Source organism: Stylophora pistillata, chromosome 5 (genome assembly GCF_964205215.1).
Source record: "Stylophora pistillata chromosome 5, jaStyPist1.2, whole genome shotgun sequence".
Lineage (NCBI taxonomy): Eukaryota > Metazoa > Cnidaria > Anthozoa > Scleractinia > Pocilloporidae > Stylophora > Stylophora pistillata.
In genome coordinates, this window is record NC_142523.1 from 31806720 (window position 1) to 31833520 (window position 26801).

A 26801-nucleotide genomic window follows, 5' to 3' on the forward strand; every position below is an offset into this window, starting at 1 on the left:
GGGCCTTTTGTGTTAATTGTCCGTCTCTAAGAAGACTAGAATGTCTAACCCTTTGCAGATGTCATAGCATAAGTAGCGCATGCTCCTGAGTTATATCAAGACCCTGAGTGTTAGTCTGCCCTGGGGCTTGAACCAGACCTCTAACCTTACACCTCGGAGCTAAAGTCGCCCAGGAGCCATCAAACTCGCCAAATTGAGAAGCACTCTGTTTTTTTGTACTAGGTATGAACAGACTATCCTGCAATTGTCCTGCTCGTGATGTTGATATTTTACAGAGTCGCATACTAAGAAATGTTATGTTTACAACAATGAGTAGTGGAAATATGATAGTTTTGTTGTCTTTATTTGAAAATGATGTGGTGTTCCAAAGATTTTTGGACGATTGTAGTTTGCTGGTGCACGAGGCTAAGAATCAAGGAGGTAACAATGTACTAGAAGGAACGAGAATGGCGATCATGACGAATGATATAAATTAACATACCTTCCAAGGCAAGTAATGTAGCGGCCGAGTTCTGATTTTGGACGCTTGCGGCCAATTTTCTTATTTTGGAAACTGGTGTATGATTTTTTTTTCTTTTTTCTTTTAATTTTGACGGTAGTGTCTGATTTTTGACAAAGGGGCCGATTCTTCGATTTTGGACAGCAAATGATCAGTTATCCAAACAAGTCAATTATCCTAGACTCCAAGCGCGTCTCCAACTAGACCAGCGGTGGCCAAGAAGAAATGAGAAGAAAACTCACTTGTGATTTCAATGGTGAAGTTACAAGTGACATTGTTTCCTGATTGGTCCATTGCATGACACAGAATAACACGATTCTTTTATTGAACGATTGAAGAGGTTGGTGGATTTGCTGATCATGAGTTGTCCGTAGCAACCGGCTTCGTGCAGGTAACCGACGATAAAAATTTTTCTCGTTCAGCATAAGATGACATGGGGTTTTTTGGACATGTGACACCAAACGTGAGAGAGAAAAAGATCTGGAATGGAAAAGAGTTCGTTAGTTTCAAGCGAAAGAACAAACATAAATCAAGCTGACATATCACCTGATGTCAACTCTAACCTGACCTTCGTACACAGTTTTAGTATTTTTCACAACAGAAATGACGCATGGAACACTCATCGATTTCCCAATCTTTAAGCTCGCAATTAATTTATTTTTATCAGCACTTGCACAAAATATCTCCTTGGCTCGTTATCAAAATGGCAGAACCTATTATCAGTCGGGTCGAATACTGGCTTGGTTAACGGGAACATAGAAAAGGCTTTCAAATCTTTCCCGAAATAATTTTTAACTGGAAAATAACAGTTTCCCATAAAATAATGAACAATTAAAACTTATGATCACACGAACACAATAACATACGCGAAAACGTTTATCGGGGGCAAAAAGCTCAATATAGTATGAAGGTGGCAAGTTATGGGTAAACAAGTTGTGTACACAAAACTTATTGAAAAGGACTGCTGGACACAAAAATAAAAACTGCGGACGTAACACAAAGTTCGTACTGATATGGAAACCAGAAGACAACTTAAGTTCCATAAAACATGGTTAGGTAGTTATTTAAAGCCCTCTCTACTTAATTATTTCTTAGAGGGAATTTTCTGTGTAATAATAATGGTCTAGGATAAAATATGGACTGGACTGTTTTTTGGACGATTTTTTGGACGATTTTTTGGACGACTTTTTTGAACGATTTTTTGGACCATTTCATAAGGGGGGCGGCACACCTTTAGTACTCAGGGAGGAGTGGGTGCAGTCGAGAACTACTGAGGGAGGGGTTGGGAAGAGTTTTGTTACTCAGGGAGATGTGGTAGGTGGTTGTAATTGTAAACACTACTGGTTCATGGAGTTTTTACTCGATCGTACAGGTTATTTCAATCGGTTTTTCGACTGCCTTCAATCAAAATGTTTTCGCTGGGCCGCGTTGTTTCTTTAATTTATAGTAATGCGAAAATGCCACGTACACATTGGACGTAAATTTTTATTGAAAATATCGCGTTTACGATCTTCCACTGTAGAGTTACTAGTCTGGCGTAGGTTATGCGTGTGCCTTTCGAGTCGACTTGTGCACCATCAGTTTTCCTTTGGGTATATAGTGTGTAATTACCAGATTTATCTATCTTCTTTTTGTCATTGAAGTTATCAGACGAGATCACGAGATTACCGGTCCTTGGCCCTTGAATAGAATTCACAAGCACTATCGTAATTTTTACGTTTGTACGTTTACTATATGAAATCATTTTTGGTACAGTCGAGTGTCTCGAGTGCATTTAGCGGGTTTTGACTGTTTTTAAACAGGCGCGCGAAAGAAAGTTTAGTGGTGAACAATAAAGACAATAGAGTGTTTATGTCTCGGAACTGGCATAGGGTAAAATATGGACTGGACTGGACTATTTTTTGGACGATTTTTTGGACTATTTTGGACGAGTTTTTGGACTATTTATGACGAGTTTTTGGACTATTTTTTAGACTTTTTTTGGACAATTTTATAAGGGAGGAGGCACACCTTTAGTACTCAGGAAGGAGTGGGTGCAGTCTACAAGTACTGAGGGAGGGGTGGGGGAAGAGTGTTATTACTTAGGGAGGGGTGGTAAGTGATTGTAATTATAAACACTACTGGTTAATGGAGCTTTTATTCGATCATAATAATTGTTGATTGTTTTTGAACTGGCGCGCGGAAGAAAATTTAGTGGTGAACAATAAAGAAAATAGTTTTTATGTCTCGGAACTATCGGTCTGATAGTTGTTCCTTGGAAATCTGATGTTCTTAAAACTAGCATATTTGCCCGAGAAACTTCGCTTCTCGGGCAAATATTTCTTTTAAGAACATCAAATTTCCGCGGGGAAACTAACAGCCGATAGTTCCTCGACAGAAACACTCTATTGTTTAACTAGGTATTTCGGTGTTGTGTGAAATTCTGTGATCTCGTTTGATAAGATCACTGACAAAAGGAAGATAGATAAATTCACTACTAACATACTCTATACACAAAGGAAAACGTAAAGCAACTGATAGTGCACACACAAGTCGACTCAAAAGGCACACGGATAACTCAACAGGGAAGGATCGTAAACGAAGTATTTTAAATATAAATTAAAGTCCAGTGTTTACGTGGCAGTTTCGCTTTCGCATAACGGAAATTCCGATATCTCGTCTGATAAAATGAATGACAGAAGGAAGAGAGATAAATCTGGTAATTACACACCGTATACACGTTTTTCGAGGTGTGCGTTTTCGAGGTCTGAGAGAATTTTGCTTTGTACGATTGTACCAAAAATGATTTCATATAGTAAACGCACAAACATTAAAATTGCGATAGCGCTTGTGAATTCTATATTTACGGCTAAAGTCAAGGGCCAAGGAACGGAAATTCTGTGATCTCGTCCGATAAGATTAATGACAAAAGATAGATGGATAAATGTGGTAATTACACAAAGGAAAACTGACGGTGTGCAAGTCGGCAAAACGCACACGCATAACCTATGCCAGATAACTCAACAATGGAGGATCGATAGTAAAAGCGATATTTTCAATAAGAATTAAAGTCCAGTGTTTACGTGGCATTTTCGCTTTCGCATGGCTAAAAATTTAAAGAAACGCCGCGGCAAAGCGCAAAATGTTGATGTAGGAGAAGTCAGTCGAAAAACCGATTAAAATAATTATTAGGATCGAGTTAAAGCTCCATTAACCAGTAGTGTTTACAATTACAGCCACCTACCATCCCTCCTTGAGTAATGACAGTCTTCCCCCACCCTCCCTCAGTACCTGTCGACTGCACCCATCCCTCCCCGAGTACTAAAGGTGTGCCTCTTCCCTTATAAAATGGTCCAAAAAATGGTCCAAGAAATGGTCCAAAAAATAGTCCAAAAAATCGTCCAAAAAATAGTCCAGTCCAGTCGACATTTTACCCTATGACGGTCACCAGTGTGTCGCCGTACCCGCGACCACAGTGTGACAAAAATGATAAAGATTTTGTTACTCTTACTTAGCAAACGACGAAGGGAGACGTGATTATTTAGATAACGCTGAACATGCTGCACTAACGACACCTTTTTTCGTTTCTTCTTCGTACCCGAAAAGCAAAGGTCGAAAATATTGTAAATGCAGAAATTGAAAGAAGATCAAAGCGGTCTACAAAAAACATTATAGCAACTAAGACAGTTTTATCGCCGGAAACGAGGAACTGGACGAGAAGTCGCTTGATGTTAGAAGGGTTTAAAAGAACGGTAATTATTAAAAATAATTAGAAATATTATGGAAAAAATCGCTTAATAAGGTTTTTGCGACATCATGTCGCCGTTATCACATGATTACTGCAATGGGCAGTTTGCAGTCAGCTATCGCTGCCATGAAGGTTAAATGAGGGAGTTATATACAAACCTATGGCTGATGCAAGGAGAAATTTCTGATACGGATGCAGACTGCTTGAGTGAAGATTACGGGCGCTGGGATTTCAACTGGAAACGTTCAGTTCATTTGATTCTTTCGTTTTCTAAGAGGAGAACATTTGTGAAAGATTTGATGCCAGTGCCTCTCAGATATTTAACAAATGGTAAACACCACAGCGTACACTATTGAGTTATGGATGCACGCGGAAGGTTGCTAAGCACGAAAGAAGCGTAAGAGTAGCTCGAGGCGATAGCCGAAAGCGACTCTAGCTTCTTGAGTGCTTAGTAAACCTCCCAAATGCATCCATAACTCAATAGTGTACGCTGTGGTGTTTACCATTTGTTTTATAACATAACATTAATACATTGTAGCTAAAGAGTTCCCTTTTATTTGACAAATCTTACGTGACCAGAAAAAACAAGCGCGCGCGGAAAAATAGTCTTTGCATTTGCTCACGTCAGCAGCGTACACCCATGGGCAAATGGGGGACGCTAAATTGACCAATCAGAGCGCGCGCTTTACTTTGGTTATGTTATAATAAAAAATGAGCTTGTCGCCATGTTGATGAAAGTGAATGGATAGAAAAGTAGCGACAGATTACTTGGTTCTAACTTAGTGTTTGATGTTTTGCACCTGACCTTTCACAAATGTTGAATGCATTCCAGTAATTTTGAATCGGAGCACTTTCAGATCGAGTGTTGAGAAACCAAATCAAGGAATTTAAAACAGCAAATCAGAAGAAAGGAAAGTTCCTAAGAGCCAATGAGAACTAAAAGTGAAATTACGACATTCGATTGAAATTGCTCTAAACGACAAATACAATGATCTTATCCTTGATATTTTCACCGTTATTGAGCTCCTGGACAAAACTGCCCCGCTCTCATCTCTGTCTCAGTTGAAACTTCCATCACCTCGATAGCGCGAAACTAAAAGGTATCCAATGTATCTTTCACGTTAGTTCACCTCCTGAAAAGCAGCCCCCGCTTCTTTACATGGGACATTTCAGTCAACGGAATTCTCCATGAAACACACTAAAATGTTACATACCTCATTTGTAAGGTTAAGCCTTGAAGTATGCGATCATTTCCATGCTAAACATCTTAACACTAAGAAGGATCTAAACAGTCACTGAATCTTTTTAATTTTTTTTTTGTTTTAGCTTCAAGGCATTTACAATCGAGTTGAAAGAAACTTTCTATTCTAATCATTATTTCAATATGTATCTTAGAGAAAGCCCGATTTTAATCCACTTTTTCCGTCACACAACGGTGCAAAATCAATGTTGCGTGACAGAGAAAAAGGGTGACAAGAGGGCTACGATTGCGCTCCCTGCTGTCAAAAAGGCTGCTCAATACCGTTTTAAATATTGTACATACAATAAAGGATTAATCAAGTATAACAAATACGTTGATATCATGTTTCGAAATAAAGAATCAACATAACTGAAAATAAATTGAGCCGGTTAATAAACTCTTCAACCTCAGTCACTAACATCTAGTTTCCCCTTACAATATCACTTCTAAATCAAACGCTACGGTTATGAGTAAAAAGAAAATGATCTCAACTGAATGAAGCTCTGGATTGTAAAAAAAAAAAATTTCTTCGCGTCAGTACCATCAGTAATGTAAAGCACACAGTATGGGGAACATGCCTACCGATGTTCAGGGAGCGTAGAGGGCTAAAGGAAGTCTTCCTTGAATCTCCCAAGATTTTTTACAATCTAAATTTGTGCATAAGTGGGATGATAGTGTTTTCCATTGTTGATATAAAACCTTGTTGACGCAGTTCTCAAAATTTGGCTGAATTGAAGATAGCTAAAACGAAGTTTAGCTAAAGAAGGGCAAACTGTTGGTTTCACAACCGGCCGACTTTTATTCAGGTACAAGCTACAAAAAAAATTATGAGTTTGGTTACGATATCTTTCTACTAGCAAACATGGCGATCAAACATGGCGGTACACACACACACACACAGACACACACACAGACACACACACAGACACACACACAGAGACACGCACACACACACACACAAAGCATAATTGCATCGATCTTTCTAACACTAAATACCTCATCTTCGTTTACGCCAAAAATATTAAACTTCAAAAGATCGTTTTTGATAATTCAAAGACAGTTTGTCTCACAATTTGTGGCAGGTGTAACTTGGGGGAGGAGAAAGGGGGGAGAAACTGCCTGGAAGGGAGGTAATCTGGTACTCTCTCCCTTTTTTCCCCCTTCCTTTCCCATCTCCTATCATATCTACCTCACGGAGTAATCTGTAATCTTCGTGACTTTCGATGGTCTAGCATTTAAATACTCAGGCATTAAAGGGATACTCTCCACCAAATTTTAACATTTAATTAAAATGTAGATATTTTGCCAAAACAACTACTGGAAGAAGAAAAAGTTCCCTAAAACCTTTCATTCGATTGAAATCCTGGTGCAAAAGCGCGAAACTCACTCAATTCAATGACCGGAAGTTGAAATGGCTCCTAGTTAAACATAGCCTGCGAACAGGCTCCCCGTTTAATCAGACGTGGGGACACAGAAACCTTCCCCTTCCTTCCCCTGCTTCGCGCCCTCTAAGCCGGGAGCCTGATCGCAGGCTCAGTTAAACACGTAATCAATGACGTAATAGGAGAACTGAAAAACATACGAGCGATCGTACTGGAGTCCAACTCTAGAGATTCGACTTTTCCTTTTCGGATTCATGGTCGGTGATCGAGGGTGCAGACGCTCAAGGAACTGAACCATATATGTGTTTGAGCCTTAAGACAGTGAGGCTAGTTCTGACTCCTCGAAAGAACCAGATTAAGCCGATCCATTCGAGCGATTACGAAACAGACTGGTAAGCGATTTCTCTGAGTTACAATTTTCGCTTTTCGGCGAAATCTCTTCGTTTGTCACTTCACAAAGTGAAGTGATCGTTAGATTTGAGAAATGCAGCAGTGTTTGGCCTTAAAAATGTAGGACCTCAACTTGATTAGACCGGCATTTGTTTTTAACACAATAAAGCTATTCTTTCACATTCGCTGCACGTGTTATGTAAGTCTTAAACTTGCGTAATTCCTCATTCTTTTACTTCTTCTTCACCTTCTTCCTCTTGATCCAAATTTTCCTCCTCACTCTGAACCGGGGTCGACGTAATAAACTCCTTGAGCGAAGTGCGTTGTGTGCTTTTACTCTTTACTGGAACGGACGTCTGACAACCTGCCAAGTTATTTTAGCGTGCGGTTTGGTTACTTTCTTCGGGACGGCCAAACTACTGTCACAACAGACTTGTATTTTTATGTATTTTCAAGTGACTAAATTTGCCTCTAGCGGTACGACTGCTCCGAAATTGCACAGAGAAATCTTTCCCTATTTTGGGAGTTTGGGTGCTGACGTCTTGAGCTTGGGGTGAATGCTACCGATGCAAAACCTAATTGTTCGGTAACTCTCTTTGAAAGGGAGAGCTGTTCATTTTCTATATGTGCATCGAGGATCTGGAACACGCACCGGGTGAATGAGTTGGGTTATAAGTTTGAAAGAGCTTTTTGCTACATTTTTCATTCAATGAATACAGGTTCATATTTGATATTATATATGCAAGGCTTAAAAAAAATAAGAAAAGTTATTAAAATGCTAAAACCAAACGTTTTCGGCTGTTTGTCATCATCAGGGTTGAAAGTGTTGACCGTCTGTACATACATATATATCTTATGTGATTCCCGATGGGAAAAGTTTGGAGACATAAGAAATGACTTGTTTGTTCAAACTGGGGTGGAATTGTTGGATCATTAGCCCCTCGACGATCCTACGCTTGTGGAATGTTTCTGCTGAGGGGAGAACACGCCAAGTGAAAGAATGTGATGGATTTTCCCGCAAGTGTTTTGCAGGTTCGGAGGTGTGAGTAGGACAGGTCTATATTTCTTTTACAGGTAATACATACCCCTTTGCAGTTTTCCATTTTCTGTATGCTCCACGTAGTTGTTGTCGATTTTGTTTTGATAATCCCGCGCTCGTGTCACCACTTGTGAAGATGAGAGTTTTTTTTTTCGTCCTCGAGCCTTCGTTTCTTTTTTACAGGCGGATTAATATAAAAAAATTAAGGGAACAGCATTGTATTTTAGAAAGGGCTTTCATCTTTAAACCCATAGATTTCGCCAGAACTGACTGTTCCTCTAAAGAACCTGCAGTGAAGTAGTGAATGCTGCATAGACGGCTAGAGTTTGTTGGGTTCTCAAAATCGGATCGCGTGTTTTTCATGGCTCTCATCTATAACCTAGCGAGATTAGGATCTTCGGGTCATTTATGAAGGCTTACTCCATCGCTACGCGTATTGGAACATCCACTGGCCACACGTCGTTGCGGTATTATTGTATTTTTGGGGTGCGTTTTTTATTGAAGAAATCTCGATGCTCTTGTGAAAGAAATCTCAACAGAAGTTAAATGAGTTCTCCCTTCTACGTCACTTCCTTTGGGGGGGCAAAGCTCTACGCTCGAACCACGCGTTGAGAAAAGTTTCAAATTTAAACGAAAACAACAAAGGATTTACCCTTTTTTTCAAAAGATTTATTTTTATTTAAGTTGTTATCCGTCTTTTCTCAAAAATTCATCACAGGCGAGAGAGTATCCCTTTAAGCTTGAATTAACAAATGGTGAACGGCATAGCGTATACCATTGAGTTATGGATGCACGCGGGAGGTTGCTAAGCACGAAAGAAGCGTAAGAGTCGCGCGAGGCGATAGCCGAGTGCAACTCTAGCTTCTTGAGTGCTTAGCAAACCTCCCAAGTGCATCCATAACTCAATAGTGCACGCTATGGCGTTCAGCATTTGTTTTATAACATAACATCGATACATTGGAGGAACAGAAGTCCTTTGATTGAGCTACATCGCAAAAAAAAAGTTTTGTGTAGTCTTACATGACAAGAGAAAACAAGAGCCGACCAAGGATAACATCAGAAGCAGAATTGCCTCCACTATACAATCAACGTCACTAAATGACAGCAACTTGACTAAAGACGAACAACGCGCACTGAAACGACTGAGAAACGACGAGAACATAGTCATCCTACCAGCCGACAAAGGACGAGTTACTGTTGTTATGGACAAAACTGACTATCACGACAAAATGGACGCACTAGTTAACGACAAACGAACCTACGAAGAACTCAAACGTGACCCAACTCCTGCACTTCAACGTAAACTCAACAGTAAACTACTGAAACTCAAGAAAACGAACGCCTTTGACACCCAACGGTACTATCGACTGAGGTGCTCGGTACCGCAGCCACCGAAACTCTACGGTTTGCCGAAACTACACAAACCTGGTTTCCCGATGCGACCTATTGTTTCTTTCTGTGGCTCTCCCACATACCAACTATCCAAGTACCTGACGACAATACTACAACCGCTAACCGACAAATCCAGACATAAACTACAATCCACTGAAGACTTCATTAACGCTACCAAGACTGTTGAGATACCTGACGACTACAAACTAGTGTCATTTGATATGAAATCACTGTTCACAAGTATTCCACGTCAATTGGCATTACAATGCACTGAGACTGCAATCCGACAATCTACTGACCCACTACCGCTACCGACAGACGACATTATGGACTTGCTAAACATTTGCCTAACGTCTACTTACTTTCAGTACAACGGTAAACACTACAAACAGTTACACGGCACTGCCATGGGGGCTCCAGTTTCTGTTGTTATAGTAGAAATTGTGATGCAGAACATCGAGGAACGCGCCCTTTCGACTTGCCGACAAACGATACCGCTTTGGTTACGTTACGTTGACGACACCTTCACCGCCGTTCGACACGACGAAATTGACGCATTCCACCGCCACCTTAATGAACAAAACACTGACATATAGTTTACCAGAGAAGTCGAAGAAAATGGCAAACTTCCTTTTCTAGTCTGCCTGGTAAGCCACAACGACAATTCATTACGGACGACAGTTTACAGGAAACCGACACACACCGACAGATTACTAGACGAGTCATTCTACAACCCTACATCACACAAAGCCACAACTATCAGAACTCTAACACGACGCGCACAACTAGTATGCGACTCGACAGACAGCTTATCCCACGAGAACAAATACCTTCACCGTGTTTTTACGAAGAACAACTACAACAACGACTTCATCCGACGAAACACTCACCGACCCACTACCACTACCGAAACAAACGACAGCGCAACCCTTACGACTACAGCAACCATACCGTACATAAAAGGCATGTCTGAAAACATCTCGCGCATCTTACTACCCTTCAATATCCGCGTCGCCCACAAACCCATCACCACACTACGTCAGTTACTAACCAACGTTAAAGACAAAGACGAACCGAGGAACAGACAGGGAACAATTTATAAGATCAATTGTTCCGACTGCCGAGCCTCCTACATCGTTGAGACTGGCAGAAACCTCACAACAAGACTGACTGAACACAGACGGGCGACGAGGAAAGGTGATGTCAGCAATCACATTGCTGAACACCATCGACTTACCAACCACAACATTGACTGGGACTCTGCGCAATGCCTAACCTACAGCACTGACTATTTTCAACGACTGACTCTGGAAAGCTGGTTTACTAACTTAGAACAGACTCCCCTAAACAGATGTCAACAACTACCCTCTCCATACAAACGACTCATTCACGACATAAACATCACAAACGACCAAAAAAGAACGACCTAACTTTACCGACAGATCGAAACAGACCAATCACGACCGACTTACGTCACTTGAGTCTTACAGCCAATAACATCACGGCAAAACCAACCGATCATTTCACACGACCTGGAATAAGAACATTCTACTGACAACAATCATTCACTTGACTATGATGATGACTTCCGCACAGGTTGTCGAAACGTCAGTCACTACCACCGACAACAGTCCTTTTCAGGACTACACTCACCCGGACGATCAGACTACACCTTCACATGTTACCCCCGGGTTCAAACCATTTACTGCGAGAGAAAACAAGCGCGCGAAAATTCATTCATAACAAATAACTGCACACCAGCAACTCGATAAAGTTTAATCACGCTTCCTGAAATACCGACCAAAACCCTCTTTAATTTATAATCTCTGAATCCAGCAACCGGTGAAAGAGTTCAGCAGAACTATGAACAAACTGTGGTTGTTACAATATGCCATTGCATATTGCAATTAGTCCATAATTGTTTAGATCGTTATTCCCAGTACGCAGCACTCTTTTATTCATATGTAATTAGCTATAGATTGGGCTAAAAATTATTATTCATAGCGAGTGTGAGCGGTTAGGACGCGAAATAAAATTTAATTCTCATCTCTAAGAAAGGTTGTCTTGTGACGATATATTTCTTCATGCCGGAGACGGAAACCACATGAGGAAACAGTGGTGTTTACCATTGTTTTATTAACATAACATTGCAACATTGTAAGAAGAGTTCCCTTTTATTTAACAAATCTTACGTGATCAGAAAAAACAGGCGCGCGCGTAAAAATAGTCTTAGCATTTGCTCACGTCAGCAGCATACACCCACAGGCAAATAGTAGATGATGAATTAAGCAATCAGAGCGCGCGCTTTGCTTTAGCTATGTTATAAATGAAAATGGAAAAATCAATAGACGAAACTTCTAAATATGTCTCTTACGACTTGTTCCGATACCAGTGATGAAAAAGAATAAACTTTCGACAGCACTAGCATTACAGCTTTCACAAAAACAGTATTTTCAAATAAAATTGCAGTTTCTGTGCTATCTTTAAGCCCTATAATAAAAGCAACAAAAATGACTGGGATTTGCCACACACGTACAGTGCGAGTAACCATTCTAAGCAACAGGGGCTCTCCCACTTTACGCGTGCGCACCTGCCCTCTTGTGCCAATTCCATAGTCTGTGAAACTATAACTAAAATCCATTCGACCGTCAACCCTAGGAAACACAAAACGTTTGTATGTAAGACTGAGAAATTAATACTTGTGTCATCATAATGTAAGATCCACACAATGGGGTGAACAGCGGAGAAGGCAATAAATGCAATGATGTCATTTACTTAAACTTTACAAGTCTCTTTCAAAAACATGGACCATCTTATGTCAAAAGCCCTCTGTACATAACTCTATCAAAACGATATGTAGCACAGAATTTCAGCTTTATGTTGCTTAAAGTATTGAGAGAATTTAACTGTACATACAAAAATCATGGTAATTGTACTTTTTGTTGTTATCTAAAATTCAATTCTCCCTATATACAATTTGGTGTTTGATCAATTGATACCTAGATAGATAGATAGTTTATGCGTAAAAAAAAAAACTTGCAGCCACTAAGCTGAATTGTGTATTTACAATGCAGTGTAAAATCAGATACAATGAAATATATGAAGTTCATATATTTTGAACTGCGGTATTAGACACATACGGTGCACGATCCTCGTAGTAGATAGCGCTATTTAAGCAATAGCGAAAATCAGACCTGAAAAAAAATCAGGCCTGTACGGGACTCGAACCACTGACCTCTGCGATACTAGTGCAGCGCTCTACCAATTTAGCTAACAAGCTTTCACAGGTTTATTACAAATCAACTTAACGGCCTGCTCCCAATTGGCTCCCAACAAGTTTTCACAGGTTTATTACGAATCAACTTAACGGCCTGCTCCCAATTGGCTTGTTAGCTCAATTGGTAGAGCGCTGCACTAGTATCGCAGAGGTCAGTGGTTCGAATCCCGTACAGGCCTGATTTTTTTCAGGTCTGATTTTCGCTATTGCTTAAATAGCGCTATCTACTGCGAGGATCGTGCACCATATGTATCTAATACCGCAGTTCAAAATATATGAACTTCATATATTTCATTGTATCTGATTTATCACTTTCACGGGTTTATTACGAATCAACTTAACGGCCTGCTCCCAATTGGCTTGTTAGCTCAATTGGTAGAGCGCTGCACTAGTATCGCAGAGGTCAGTGGTTCGAATCCCGTACAGGCCTGATTTTTTTTTCAGGTCTGATTTTCGCTATTGCTTAAATAGCGCTACCTACTGCAAGGATCGTGCACCATATATCCAGTGTAAAATATAATATAATTGCCAACGAGCAGCTGTGGCCAAGAGGCGGCAGCATTCTAGAGCCGTGTGTGCATGAGCTGCAGGGAGAAAAAATCTCGATTTTGCGCAACATAAGATTACAATAGAATCGTTTTGGAATGCAGTATATCATGGTGTTAAACAGATATGCGCAAGTTACGCCTCCTTGTAAGACGTGATTTCTCAGGCGCCGTTTTACTAATTTTCTTCGGCAAAAATTATCTAGCTTGTTTTCAGTTGATATAATTATCACATCTCGATAGCGAAACAAGTACAGGACGTCGTTACCGCGCGCTGCAATTCGGAAGGGCGAAGTTTTGGCAACAAGTTGCAGAATCGAATGTAGTCCTACGCTTTTTTGTTTCACATAAGTAGAGGCTGTTTTAGTTAGTTCTTCAGTCAGTGGTTATTTTGAGTAACATTGGAAATTAACATACAATGTCCAAACTGAAACCATCACAGATATTGTTTCCTTTACAAACAACCATTATCTGAGTAAACAATGTCTTAATGCAGCAATTAATATATAGCCAATTGCCATTGAACAATTGAGGCTGCAATAGTTCGCTGAACACGTTTTCGTTTTGTTGTTTTTTTTTTGTCCTGTTTCATTACGCAAAAGCTTTGATATGATGCAATTGACTATGTAAACCATGTCTTCCTACAGTAATCCAGATAGAGACAATGGTCATTGAACAGGTAACAATGGAACATTTTGCTCAACATGTTTTTGTTTTGATATACACGATGCAGTTGGCTATGTAAACCATCCCCTGATGCAGCAATTCACATAGAGACAATTGCCATTAAACAGTTAACAATGCTACATTTCGCTCAACATGTTCTTGTTTTGTTATCTACGATGCAGTTAAGTATGTAAACCATGTCTTAATGCAGCAATTCACAATTGCCATTAAACAGTTAACAATGCAATAGTTTGCTCAACATGTTCATGTTTTGTATAGGTATCACATGATTTCGAGTGCAATTTGGAATAAATTAGCATGAGTAAATTTTTTCAAAGACTAACAAAATTCCATGAGCCCGTAGGGCAAGTAGAATTTGTGGTCTTTGAAAAAATTTACAAGTGCTTATTTATTCCAAATTGCTGGAGAAAAACATGTGATTATCTATTAATAATATGCATGAGAACTACGAGGTAGCTTCTCATAACTACGCAGAAGAAGAGCGCGCACATCACGTGCAAAAATAATTTATTCAAACCCTGCAAGTGACATTGACCTTCACATTGACCTTGACATTGACATTGATCAATCATTCTGACCAATCAGCATGTCTGATTTGTTTCCTTCTTTGCACTGAATTAACTCTCTTCTGCACTGAATTAACTCTTTTCTGCACTTAATTAACTGAAAACAGCATTCATCTTAACCAATTAGAACTGAGAAATTTTTTCTTGTATATTTAACAATTATTCCACGAGCGCGCGTTGGATATGAGATGGCGACGATAGTCAACGAGGCGCCTAGCGCCTCGTTGGCTATAGTCATCTCATATCCAACAAGTGCGAGTGGAATAATTGTTTTCTTAAAAACGTTAAATTAAATTATTAAATTTTATTAAATTTTTAGCTCTCTTTTAATTTTAAGTTGACACATACGCTTACCATATTTGTAGATTATGGTATATTGGCTGATATACCATAATGGCTAAGCCTATAGAAAGTCTTGAATTGCATTATCCAATGATCTAGTTTTTAATAATATTAGATACAAGTTCAATACAACTACTAAAAACCTTTGTATTGCCAAGTAAGTTACTTTATTTTCCCAGAGAAATTATTAAGTCTGAAAAACCTAATGGGAAAAGGTTAAAAAGATACTGGTAGCTGCAGCCGTAAATGATGTCATGATGAAAATAGAAAATTCCAGATATAAGCTCGCGCTCGTGCTTTTAAGAAATGCCTTCGGGTTTGTTTTTACAAACGACTTAAGAAGAACAATCAATAACAAAAGTAATTGAGAAGAAACTGCTGTCGACTGGTTGCTGTAAATTTCTAAAAATTAAACACAGTTCTTTTAAGATTATACAAATTTAAAAAATCTGAGCGCTAAAAATAAGCTTAAGGATTCGAAAGTTATTAACATCTCCTACAAAATGGTATTTAAATTTCGATCTAAATGTTAAGATTGTGTCTTCCTCGTTGGCACCTAGCGATAGGTACTACTAGTATAGTACAGTAATATCTAAAATAATATCTTGTAATAGTGAGTATAATATAATGATAGTAATAAAGTCTTATATAAATAATATTGTTCAAAACTGGATCATTGGATAATGCAATTCAAGACTTTTTATTGGCTTAGCCATTATGGTATATCAGCCAATATACCATAATCTACAAATATGGCAAGCGTACGTGTCAGATTAAAATTAAAAGGGAGCTAAAAATTGAATAAAATTTAATTTAATTTAACCTTTTTAATAAAACAATTATTCCACTCGCGCTTGTTGGATATGAGATGATTATAGCCAACTCGGCGCTACGCGCCTCGTTGGCTATCCATCATCTTATATCCAACGCGCGCTCGTGGAATAATTGTTAAAATTCCTATAAATATAATGAAAGCTTGAACTGTTAAATTATATACGTCATCGATCTCATTTACAAAACTCACCAAGCACTAAAGTTCGTTGTTAATACACGATCTTACTAAAAAACTATTTTTGAAACGCTTGGTCTTTCATTTGGAAATCGCAAAACGCCTTTTGCGCCTAAGACTATAACACGACGGCCCTGATGATTGAAGCATTTTATGTAAGCGATGAGCCGGGTAATTAGCAATCGAGAGGAAGATCGATGGTTTTTCTTTCTCTTTTTACAAATAAACTATCTGTCTATCTATCTATCTCAACCTTATTCGAATGTCCTCTTCTAGAATGTTCTGATTAAAGACCTTTTTTCAGTACGGCATTGTAACAATCATGAAGTAAAAAAACCAAAAGAGTACTAACTGAGCCTTTCACCGGAAGGAAAATTTTTCACCGAACAATTTAGTATTCAGTTTACCTAGAGTTTACATGTACTAGTTGATATTTTACTTTCTTCAGTTTTCTTTCTTTCTACTGTTTACATGTACTAGTTGATATTTTACTCTCTTCAGTTTTCTTTCTTTCTACAGTTTACATGTACCAGTTGACGTTTTACTTTTTCTTTTACATGTAATTTATTGCTTGCTCATGAACTGATCAATTAGATTAAACAGAAACTAACTACGTTTTCTAATACAACTACATGACTTGTATATTCTGTATAAAAAATGGAAATGAAATGCATAAAGAGGACCTATTGAATCATGTTCATTACTGTTTCAAACCTTTTTCTTTGACCTTCTTTCTCTTTTCAGCAATGAAGATGATTAACAAAAGAACAAGGGCTTCAACAACGATACCAATAAAAGGCCACAAAGGGCCCAATGGATCTGTTAAAACAAAACAAAAAAGCAAACAATAAAACAACATGATAACATTGACGGGTCAAACCATTTGTTGAACAAAACCTACAGGAGGCTGAGTGACTCTTTAGGATTGTGATACCTCTAGTATAACTTGCAATCACATATTATGTTGTTGTAAGAAATGCCATCATTCAATTATATTTTGAATCAAATGAAAGCAACTGGGATTTCAAGAATCGTAATGCTCATGTTAAAATAACCAAAAAAGTATTAAATAAATATAGATACTGATAATTATAGTGATATTGATAATGCTCAAGATGATGACAATGATAATAATGGTAAATAATAAATAATGGTAACATGACCAAGTAGATTCCAATTGGGTCTGTAATCGTACCAGTGATTAACAAAATCAGACAAACATGCAGAGCAGGAGTCTGATTTGTCAATCATAGCTGAAAAGTAAAGCTGTAAGTACAAACATGGTTGTTGCTATGGTTACTGCAATTAATTTTGTCATTGGTGGATATCTAAGCTGAGTGGACCTAGTATGATTAGCTGCTTTAGCTGTCTGATTACAGCCAACTGTCTGATTACACTGTCGGATTACAAACCCTGTAAAGGAATAATAAGTGAAAAATAAAGCAACAAAAAGCACTGATCCCATTTGAGGGAATTGCAATGGCTATGATCACACTAATAATAATGATAAAAACAACATTACCTGTTTGCTACTACATGTAAATGCAGCTGACAGTGATAATTCTGAGGAAAACATAATTGTACATGTAAACCAGGACATAATCCTCTGATCCCTAACAGTGACTTAAAGTGCACCTGACCCCTAAATTTTTTTTTCACTTAAAAAAAATGTTCCTGCTTTGGTGAGTATTTCCTCGAAAAAATTGTAGGATTTGGTTAAATCCTAACTTTTTTATGCCCTGTTGAAGTCGAGATATGAATGGACCACGACCGCGTAAATGGGCATCTGGGCAGAGTAGACTTGTGACGTCACTTCGAGAAGACGCTCAAGGAATTCTCAGCCAGTGGTTGACCTGCGAAAGCCTTTCTAGCACTAGATTCATTCTGCGGCATATTTGCGACCAATATCGATCTAACCTTCCAAACATAACCTGTGAACTGTGCAAAATGGCGCGAAATACAGATTGTTGGGTTCTCAAAGTGACGTCACATTAGTCGCCAGACTCTTGATCCTTGAAACGCTGTCGTGAGTCAAAATGGCGGTGATTTTAATGCGATTTTCCATACTTCACCGGGGCACAAAAATTTAAGGATTTGACCAAATCCAAAAATGTTTTTGGAAGGGATACTCACCAAAGCATAAAGATTTTTTTAACACGAAAAAGAAATTTAGGAGTTAGGTGCACTTTAAGCATCTACACATAGAATGTAATTTTCCCCTTACAAGACCACCCTGAATCAAACATCAAGGTAATGAGAATTAAGGAAATGATCACCAACTAAAGATTTTCTTGATTTTTCGACAAATCCTCTTCGTCAGTAGAAAAAGAAATATCTACAGAAGAGAATGAAGAATCTAGATGTTGTCAGTCAGTTGCTTAAAGTGTTAAGCAAATAAAATGATCAAAACACACGTAGAGCCTCACCTCCGACGCCCAGAATGAATCGCTGGCATTTGTCTTCTACATTTTGGGAGCAGTTCGAAGGAAGACAACAATAATAATATCCATGATCAGTATAATCCACTCCAGACACGATCAGAATCGATGGGCCAAATGTGTTTTGATGAATCTTGTAGTGTCCACCTGATCCATCTGACAGGAAACACAGTCAAGGTAAAGTGAGACAAATTCATTTCCTCTAGAACAGATAATTTCTTAGTCTCCCTCGCAGCCGTTTTTTTCGGATGTCACGCAACGCTCACCCAAAAGAACGGCTGCTGACAACCGAACTACATTCCTTTCTCCGAATTGGCCAATCACAGCTCGGGTTCCATTTTCAGGAACCTTTTCGCATCAGACTCACCTTTTGAGACTCGTCCAATCAGATATCGTTTTCTATCGCGATCCTCGTGTGGAAAACACAAGACAAATGGCGGTGCTTGAAGCAGCTTTTCGCAAAGCGTCGTCAAAGTTCCAAATTCTCGAGCTTAAAGCTCACCAGAAGCTTGCAATTAAAAGAGTTTTAGTCGAGAAAGAGGATGTTTTTGCTAAGTTGCCCACAGGATCCGGGAAATCGTTAATAATTATATCAAGCACTCCCGCTCGTATTTGAACATGTTACCGATGAAAGTGGTCATATTATTGTTATTGTCGTTGCGTTGTACCAATGTGCGGAAACACTCGATAATTCGGGCCGATTTCCTGTACCGGTGATAAGAAGCCAGGAACATAACTAATCGGGTTCGCTCCAGCTAGCAGCGGACTGGCAAATGAAGAAGTACAAGTAGTGTAGGAGACGTTGGCCGACCTAAATTGCAGTGTTCTCGAAGCTTCGCCCGGCTTAATGACGGAAAGCACGTGCTTTTTTCCTCCTGATCTCCATCTGTAGGTCGAAGCAAGCGTTTAGCCCTTAGCCTAGATTGAAAGGCGTCTTGTATTTCCTTTTGATTATTGATGTAATTTACTGTCTCTTATATACTCTGACTTTTGTAATCTGTAGTAACCTCTTGAAATAGTGCGAATAAAGAGTTTCAGCTCAGTTTTTAGCTTCTTCTGCTTTCTCAGTTGCTCGCTGAAACTTTAACAACCGCTCAAACAATCTAGCGTCCGTCTCGTTGGCGTAGCAGTTGACGTCTATGGTAAGCGTAGATTTTATAATTTCAACGAAATTGTGAGAAGTTTTCCCAAAAATATATACTCTATCTTTACCAGGGTACAACGATGAACATGTGAAACATTTCGAGCTCTCATCGACAAATTTCGCCAGTGTTTCTCCCAACATCCACATTTTCGCGTGAAACCTTACGTCATACAGATTTTCTGGTATGTGATTGGTCTGTTCAATAGACCGCGACCAAACCGCAAGGACAATGAGAAAGGAATGTAGTTCGGTTGTTAGCAGCCGTACTTTTGGGGGAGCGTTGCGTGACATCCAAAAACAAACGGCTGCGAGGGAGACTAATAATTTTTCTGACTGTTTCTGTTTTATCACAAAAAATAAATAAAGATAATAAATAACTTATACTGGCAGATGATGACGAACCCACAAAGATTGCGTTGAATTGTTTTAATAGGAGCCCTTGATGAAATGAGCATCTTTAAACCTTACTTATGTAAACCTGAACACTGTCTTCATTCTGCTTCTTCACCTTCCATTCTACCTCCAGAGGAAATCCTTTTGGAGCGCACTCAAACGACACAGTGCTTCCTTTAGAAGCCTTCTCAGTCCTCAATGTCTTCCTTTGGCTTGGAAACCAAGGTGCAACTAGAATAAATCAATGACCAGGTAACACTTGAATTGTCCAAGTAAGGGGTGCAATCTTGGATTAACAACAAGACATACACGTACATTTACCCTGGTTTACAAAGAAAAAATGGTAGATAGAGATCGAAATACCGTCTATGTACAGTACATGTAATGTAAAAATTGGGCCATTGAAAGTTCATCAGGAAACTGCTAAGTAGCCTTAAAATTATCTGATCTCTAAGGCTGAATGAACCTTCCCAGGTATGCTGTACCAAGGAAAATGTCTCAGCTTACCAAATGCTTTCCCTTCTACTCCCGGAAGTGACTGCAATGTAACCTCTCCATACAAATTTAAAACTCAGTCTATTTAGCAAACAACTGAAACAAGATGTTTTTTCTCTTCTTGTGACAAGCGTTAATGAAAAAATATCCTGGGATTACTAGGTTCATACAAAGCAATTTATCAGTTTAAAGGTGGTAGCTATGATGTAATTATAACAAATTCTCTAAAATAGCTATCGCCTCCCGGTTAGCTCAATTGGTTAGAGCGGCGGATTGCGTTGTGTGGGAAGTCGAGGGTTCGAGCCCCGGCCGGATCAATACTTATGGTCTTAAAATAAGTAAGGAGAGTTTGCAACCTTTCTATAATCAAAAAATGGAAAGATATTCTACTCTTCTTGGATAAGGACGAATAAACCGTAGGCCCCGTCTTCTGCAGGGTTAGGGGTAGGAGACGTAATTTCCCACGCACGAGATCTCTGTGTGGTGGATGTCCTCTGCTGGGTGGGATGGGTGGGTGTTGGCCCTGAAAAACCCCTATGGGGAGTGGTCAATTAACCATGTATGTATGTATGTATGTATGTATGTATGTATGTATGTAGGTATGTATGATGAGAGACTTAGTCATTTCTAATCAGATAATCAGATCCGGGTGCAGGTATTTCTGGAAATATAAAACGGTGTTTTCATCTTGGGTACTTTACTTTCTGTTTAATAATGGTATGGCTTTTAAAAGTCAGGGTATTACAGAATTGATTGAATGCTTATCAGCCCATGCAGATTCATAGTGCCCATACAGAATGTACAATGCAGCTCTTTTACCCCTATAACCAAGACAGAATTTTGTTTTTATAATATCAATACAATATCACACAGACAAGTCATGAGAAGAAAGAAAAATATCAATTAGGGGATTGTTAGTTGATCCAATAGTAAATTGACCGAAGTAACAGCAGAAAAATTGAATGGCAGACAGTAACAAGAATTACAAATGAGATCTTGCAAGTGAAAGGGTTCAATTATGCAGACTTTTAAAAATGTGGCCCAGGTTTCTTCAGTTTGTTGATTTCTTGTACCACACATAATGTACAATTAATGTACCACCACAGTTAAACCTTTAATATACTGCTACGAGTGACCAAGACAGAATTTCTCTTTACAATATCAATACAAAATCAAGCAGACAAGTGATGAGAATAAACAAAAATGTCAATTAGGGATCATTGGTCAATCCAATACCAATTCAATCGCCCGAATTTAATTCGTACGCATGATATGGCAGACAGTACTTATGAGATATTTCGAGGGAAAGGGTTAAACTCTTCTTAAAGAGCTTCTTAAAAAAAAAATATGTACTCCTTTGTTAAGGGCAAACAGTGTCTCTTTCCATTTAAGATGACTGCGTCATCCAACACCTCACATGTAGGCTTGTTAACCTTACTGGAATCTGGTCGCAGAGCGTTGACGCTTGTATGGATTTGTGGCGTACTTGTTAAGGAGGGCGGGGTTACCTCTGGGAAGGCAATGTAGCCGACTTCTCGGGCTGTTTCTCTGCCTAGAATGAGATACCCTCGAGCGTCAGTCACTTGACAAGTCGCCATCTGTGGTCGTTGTCTATCACCAGTATGAATCGCTATGGTACAAGCCCCCAGGTTCGCCACAGGGGATTCACCGTACCCGAATATTTGTATAGAGGTAGGGGTAAGACTCTTGTCTCCAAATAAGGATTTGTGTAGATACAATGGCATTACGTTGCATCCTGCGCCTGTGTCGATCTCGCATTCAACCTCATATATGGGTCCTCCACTTGCAGTACTTAACCAAAGAGGCTTGATGTGCTTGCTTGAAGTATCATTAATACTCTTCACATGAAAAGTCTGAATATGGTGAAACATTGTGTGTTGGCTGTCCTGTAGTACGTGTGGACCGAACATCATGTGGTAGTCCTGAGGAGAATCACGAATTGAAACGTTATTGGCACTGGCTTCTGTCTGCGGTGCTTGTAAACCATGTACTTGAACCTGCCTAGGTTCACCAGTTGTACTTTGTTTACCAGTTTTGCTCTTGCAGCACTTTTCGTAGTGTCCTTTCTTTCCACACTTGCGTCAAATAACATCCTTGGGTGAGCAGGCTTTGCTCCACAACAGAAACAACTCTGCCTTTTTGTCTCACCATGCTCTTTATCTTTAGACGTCTTGTCTCTATTTGACCACTCCGTTGATTTCCCGCCTTTTTGATACTTTGCTTGAACTTTGTGAATCTGTGTCGATTGTTGTATTGCAGTTGTTGCTGCGGTTGCTGTACTGAGAGTCTGCATAATTGATCTTTGACAATCGCTGTTGTATAGGAGAGTCGCAATTTCGATCACTCGTTCGGCGGTAAGGGAGTCCTGGTCTTCTTCCAAACACTTTTGATAAACTTTTGGATTCTTTAGACCAAGGAGAATAGCGTTCCTGAGAGCCATGTCCTTTGCGTCTTCTGGCCATCCGCATGCATCAGTGACTTGCCTGCACTTTTCGATGTACTCTGGTAATTCCAAATCACCTTGAGTGAGCACTTTGTACTGTGTAGCCGCGACTAGTTTGCTCCCTCTAGGTTTGCATTGTTCCTCCACCTTTCTGAGATGTATCTCCCATTTCTTGCGATCATCGGCTGGAATTGTTGCCTTGTCCAAAATATTTTGTCCGCGTTCACCCGACCACTGATAAATGCATAGACAAACAAACTCTGGGTCTGCCTTGGTCATTACAAGACCTCTGCATAAAATCGATACCTTCTTTTTCCATTCTAGGAAACGTTCGTGAAGTTTTCCGTCGTTTGTCCAATCCAAGATTGGTCCTTTCGCGAGAACTTCCATGGTGAACTTGAGGCCTGTGAACACAAAATATTCGCTCGAACTCTGCGATCGTCAATTATCGATGAACTTGTTCGTCTTCCAGAAGGTAGACTAGACTTTTACTCCTGACACCATGTTTCCTCATGTGGTATTTTTTTGTCTCCGGCATGAAGAAATATATTCGCACAAGACAGCCTTTCCTAGAAATGAGAATTAAATTTTATTTTCTGCGTCCTAACCGCTTTCTTGATGCTTAAATACAGAATATTCACACTCGCTATGAATAATAATTTTTAGCGCAATTTATAGCTAATTGCATATGAATAAAAGAGTGGTGTGTACTGGGAATAGAGTCCTAAAGTGTGACGTCACGATGCCATGACAGCATTTTTTTCTGGTCTAAACAGTTTAAACTCATACTTCAAACATGGCGTCTTTATCGATATGCTCACTCGTTTCTTTCTTTTCTGGAGAGCAGAAATCGCTTGATCGCGGAGAAAACCACTTCAAATTCGACCATGTCCAAAGCTTTATTTATTCCAGGGGAGTTATTAAAGGTGAAGTCCAAGCAAGCATGAAAAATAAGGACTACAAAGTCAAAGTAAGTTGCCAATTTGGGATCACAACACGTATGTTCAATTCGAAGAACTCCCAATCCCGATTTCACCTCCAATTTAATGTTTATATTGCGGAATATATATTGCAACTTACGTGTCTGTTTCGAATTATCTTTTTATCAGATTTATCTCGATGAAAACCTTGAAATAAAAAACACAGAATGCGAGTGTCCTCGCGGCGAGTTCAAGTGCAGTCACACGGCAGCCATATTTATTTATGGCATCCATAACCTTAGCAGGACGGACCTGGAATGCCAATGGAAACGAAAGCGAAAGGCAGAAAGCGTACAGTCTGCAAGCCAGATGTTTCCAGCGCCACCGAAGAAGAAGGATTACAGCCCTTTGGCGCGCGATCCTAGCCGAGAAGATCGGATGTGGCTGTACAGCGAACTAAAGCGCTATGGCAAATTTACAGGGACCTGCTGGATCTTGAGTCCCGAACCACAACCTGCTACCCCTCTCTCGATCAAGACGATTGAGGATATCATTTACTCAGAAGGTTTCCTTATGGCATCTACGAAGGAAAAACAATTAGAGTACTTGATTGAGAATGCCAAAGTAGAGGAGAGAACCATAAATGTTGTGAGCACCCTCACGGCTGGCCAGCGAAACAGCCCTGCATGGCACCAAGCTCGTAGAGGCCGCCTGACTGCTAGTAATTTTGGCTCCGTCCTCCAGGCAAAAAGAGTTACACCGTCTCTTATCAAGCGACTACTTGGGGAATACAACTTGAGTGGAGTTAAAGCAATTGCATGGGGACAGGACAATGAGACTGAGGCCCTGAAGTCCTTCACCAACATCACAAACTTTACACCTGTACAGACCGGCCTTTGGCTACACGAGTCGGGAGTTCTGGGTGCTTCCCCTGATGGACTTGTGGGAGACGACTCGGTGATTGAGTGTAAGTGCCCCTACACACATCGAAATGCGACAATCAAGGAAGCTTGTGGGCACAAAGACTTTTACTTGGAGGAGAAGGAAGGGAATTATACGCTGTCTACCACAAATTCTGCTACTTTGTTGTATGGACCACAAAGGATAGTGTTGTTATCAAGATTGAATGAGATGAATCTTGGGAGCACAATATTACTATCTTGAGTGATTTTTACTTTCATCAACTATTCCCAAAGATTACCGAGGGAGAACTTTGAAAAGTGGTGCACAGATGCTGGACATAATCAAAGTGGGGGGGAGGGGGGGAGTGGGAGCTAATGTAAATAGGCAGTAGCTAAAGTTAAAAGGTATTTTTTTAAATTTCATACATTAATTTCTTAATATAACATTACATATTCTACACTCAGATAGAGACACAAGATGAAGAACCCACATTTTTCCATTTAGCATAGTAACTTAATAATAAATTACATTCTTCCTGAAAGCAAGCTTAAACATTTTTTTTTTTTGCAACCAATGGCTACTGGTAGCTGGTAACACTTATCCTGGTTACTCAACAGGGCCCAGGTGCATAAAACCTATGCCACACTCAAGTAGGCTTGGATAGCAATGCAAAGGGAAGGGGAGGGAGCCAAAACAAAATCCATGCAGCACAGGTTATTTTTTCTGACTACCTCTCACCATCCCTTAAAGCTAATTTAAGTGTGGCTTTAGTTTTATACACCTGGACTCAGGCTCCCAGCTTCACAGACACAAAAGTAAAACCTTTCAGCCAGCAGGACTTTCACACTTGGAACTACTGGACGAAAGAATTCCATACTGGTCACATGCCCCTGACCTGGATTTAGTTGAAATAACAATTTAAGAATGTCACTGGATTTCATTATAATCTATTTTCACAGAACACATAGTAGTTTGTATTAATGAACATAAAGGAGATGAATATCAGAAAAATGTAAAACTGACCACATCATATTTTTGACCAAAGCTATGTCAATACCATTTGATCTGTTACAGTAGGGCTTCTAGTAATACAAAAATAATATTAAAAACTCATTGTACTATAATTTAGTTGAAAAAAAGTTCTATTCAGTCAAATTCAAAGTCTTCGCAGCCATCCTTGATCAATGGATACTGCAAATTAACAAGAGCTGAGCACAGTTGGCATAGCTTGTCAGCATGGCACCTCAAAAATGCTGGGATGAAGCCAAGGATGCGAAAACTCTTAAGTCTTGCATTTGCACGCTCTACGTGGATGCGACATCGAGCTATTGATTTTGTCGCCCTTGCCTCACTCTCTGTAAACTTTCCATTGTTGAGAAATGGTGGTATGTTCACTGAAACACCTCTTGGAACTACATCGCTGATGAGAAAACCTTTGTCTGCCAGAACAAGATCACCAGCACTCAAATGTTTACAAAACCCAGACTCTTTCACCATGACCTTGTCACTGACTGAGCCAGGAAAAAGATCACTAACATAGGTTATAACTCCATTTGGGGCAACCCCTATAATGACTTTGAAAGAGTTCATTCCCCTGTAGCTGGAATTTGTAGCATTCTGCTGGGACATGAGCTTAGGTGCAGCAATTTCAATGTCTGTACAATCAATCACAATGCGGCAACTGCTGTACTCAGTGAAAGAGGATGGCAAACACATCTTGTTCTTTTCTCTAGATGGCACGGTTGTCATGATGTCTTTGAACAGGAGAGAATACAAAACATGGACAAAAGTTAGTACTATGTTAGCAACAGTTGCAACACTGCATGAAAACAACTGGGCTAAATGTAGATTGGTATAATTTTGTTTCAGTTTCATCAGAGTGATAAATATCTGGTCCTCAAGTGTGATCCCCTCAACCTTCCATCCAGCATAATAGTTTATTTCACACC

The 26801-nt window shown here is 39.5% G+C and overlaps 1 protein-coding gene and 1 long non-coding RNA gene across 2 annotated transcripts in view; both read right to left on the reverse strand.

The window, feature by feature from the left end:
• LOC148731466 (uncharacterized) overlaps positions 1-26801 on the reverse strand; it is a 424262-nt gene that overhangs the window by 43082 nt on the left and 354379 nt on the right. The window lies entirely within an intron of this gene.
• Positions 12105-18647, reverse strand: LOC148731469 (uncharacterized). Its single transcript, XR_016001665.1, has 4 exons — positions 18522-18647; positions 17618-17658; positions 16810-16914; positions 12105-12323 (listed from the first exon to the last, which is right to left on the reverse strand). It is a non-coding gene; the product is annotated as an uncharacterized LOC148731469 (long non-coding RNA).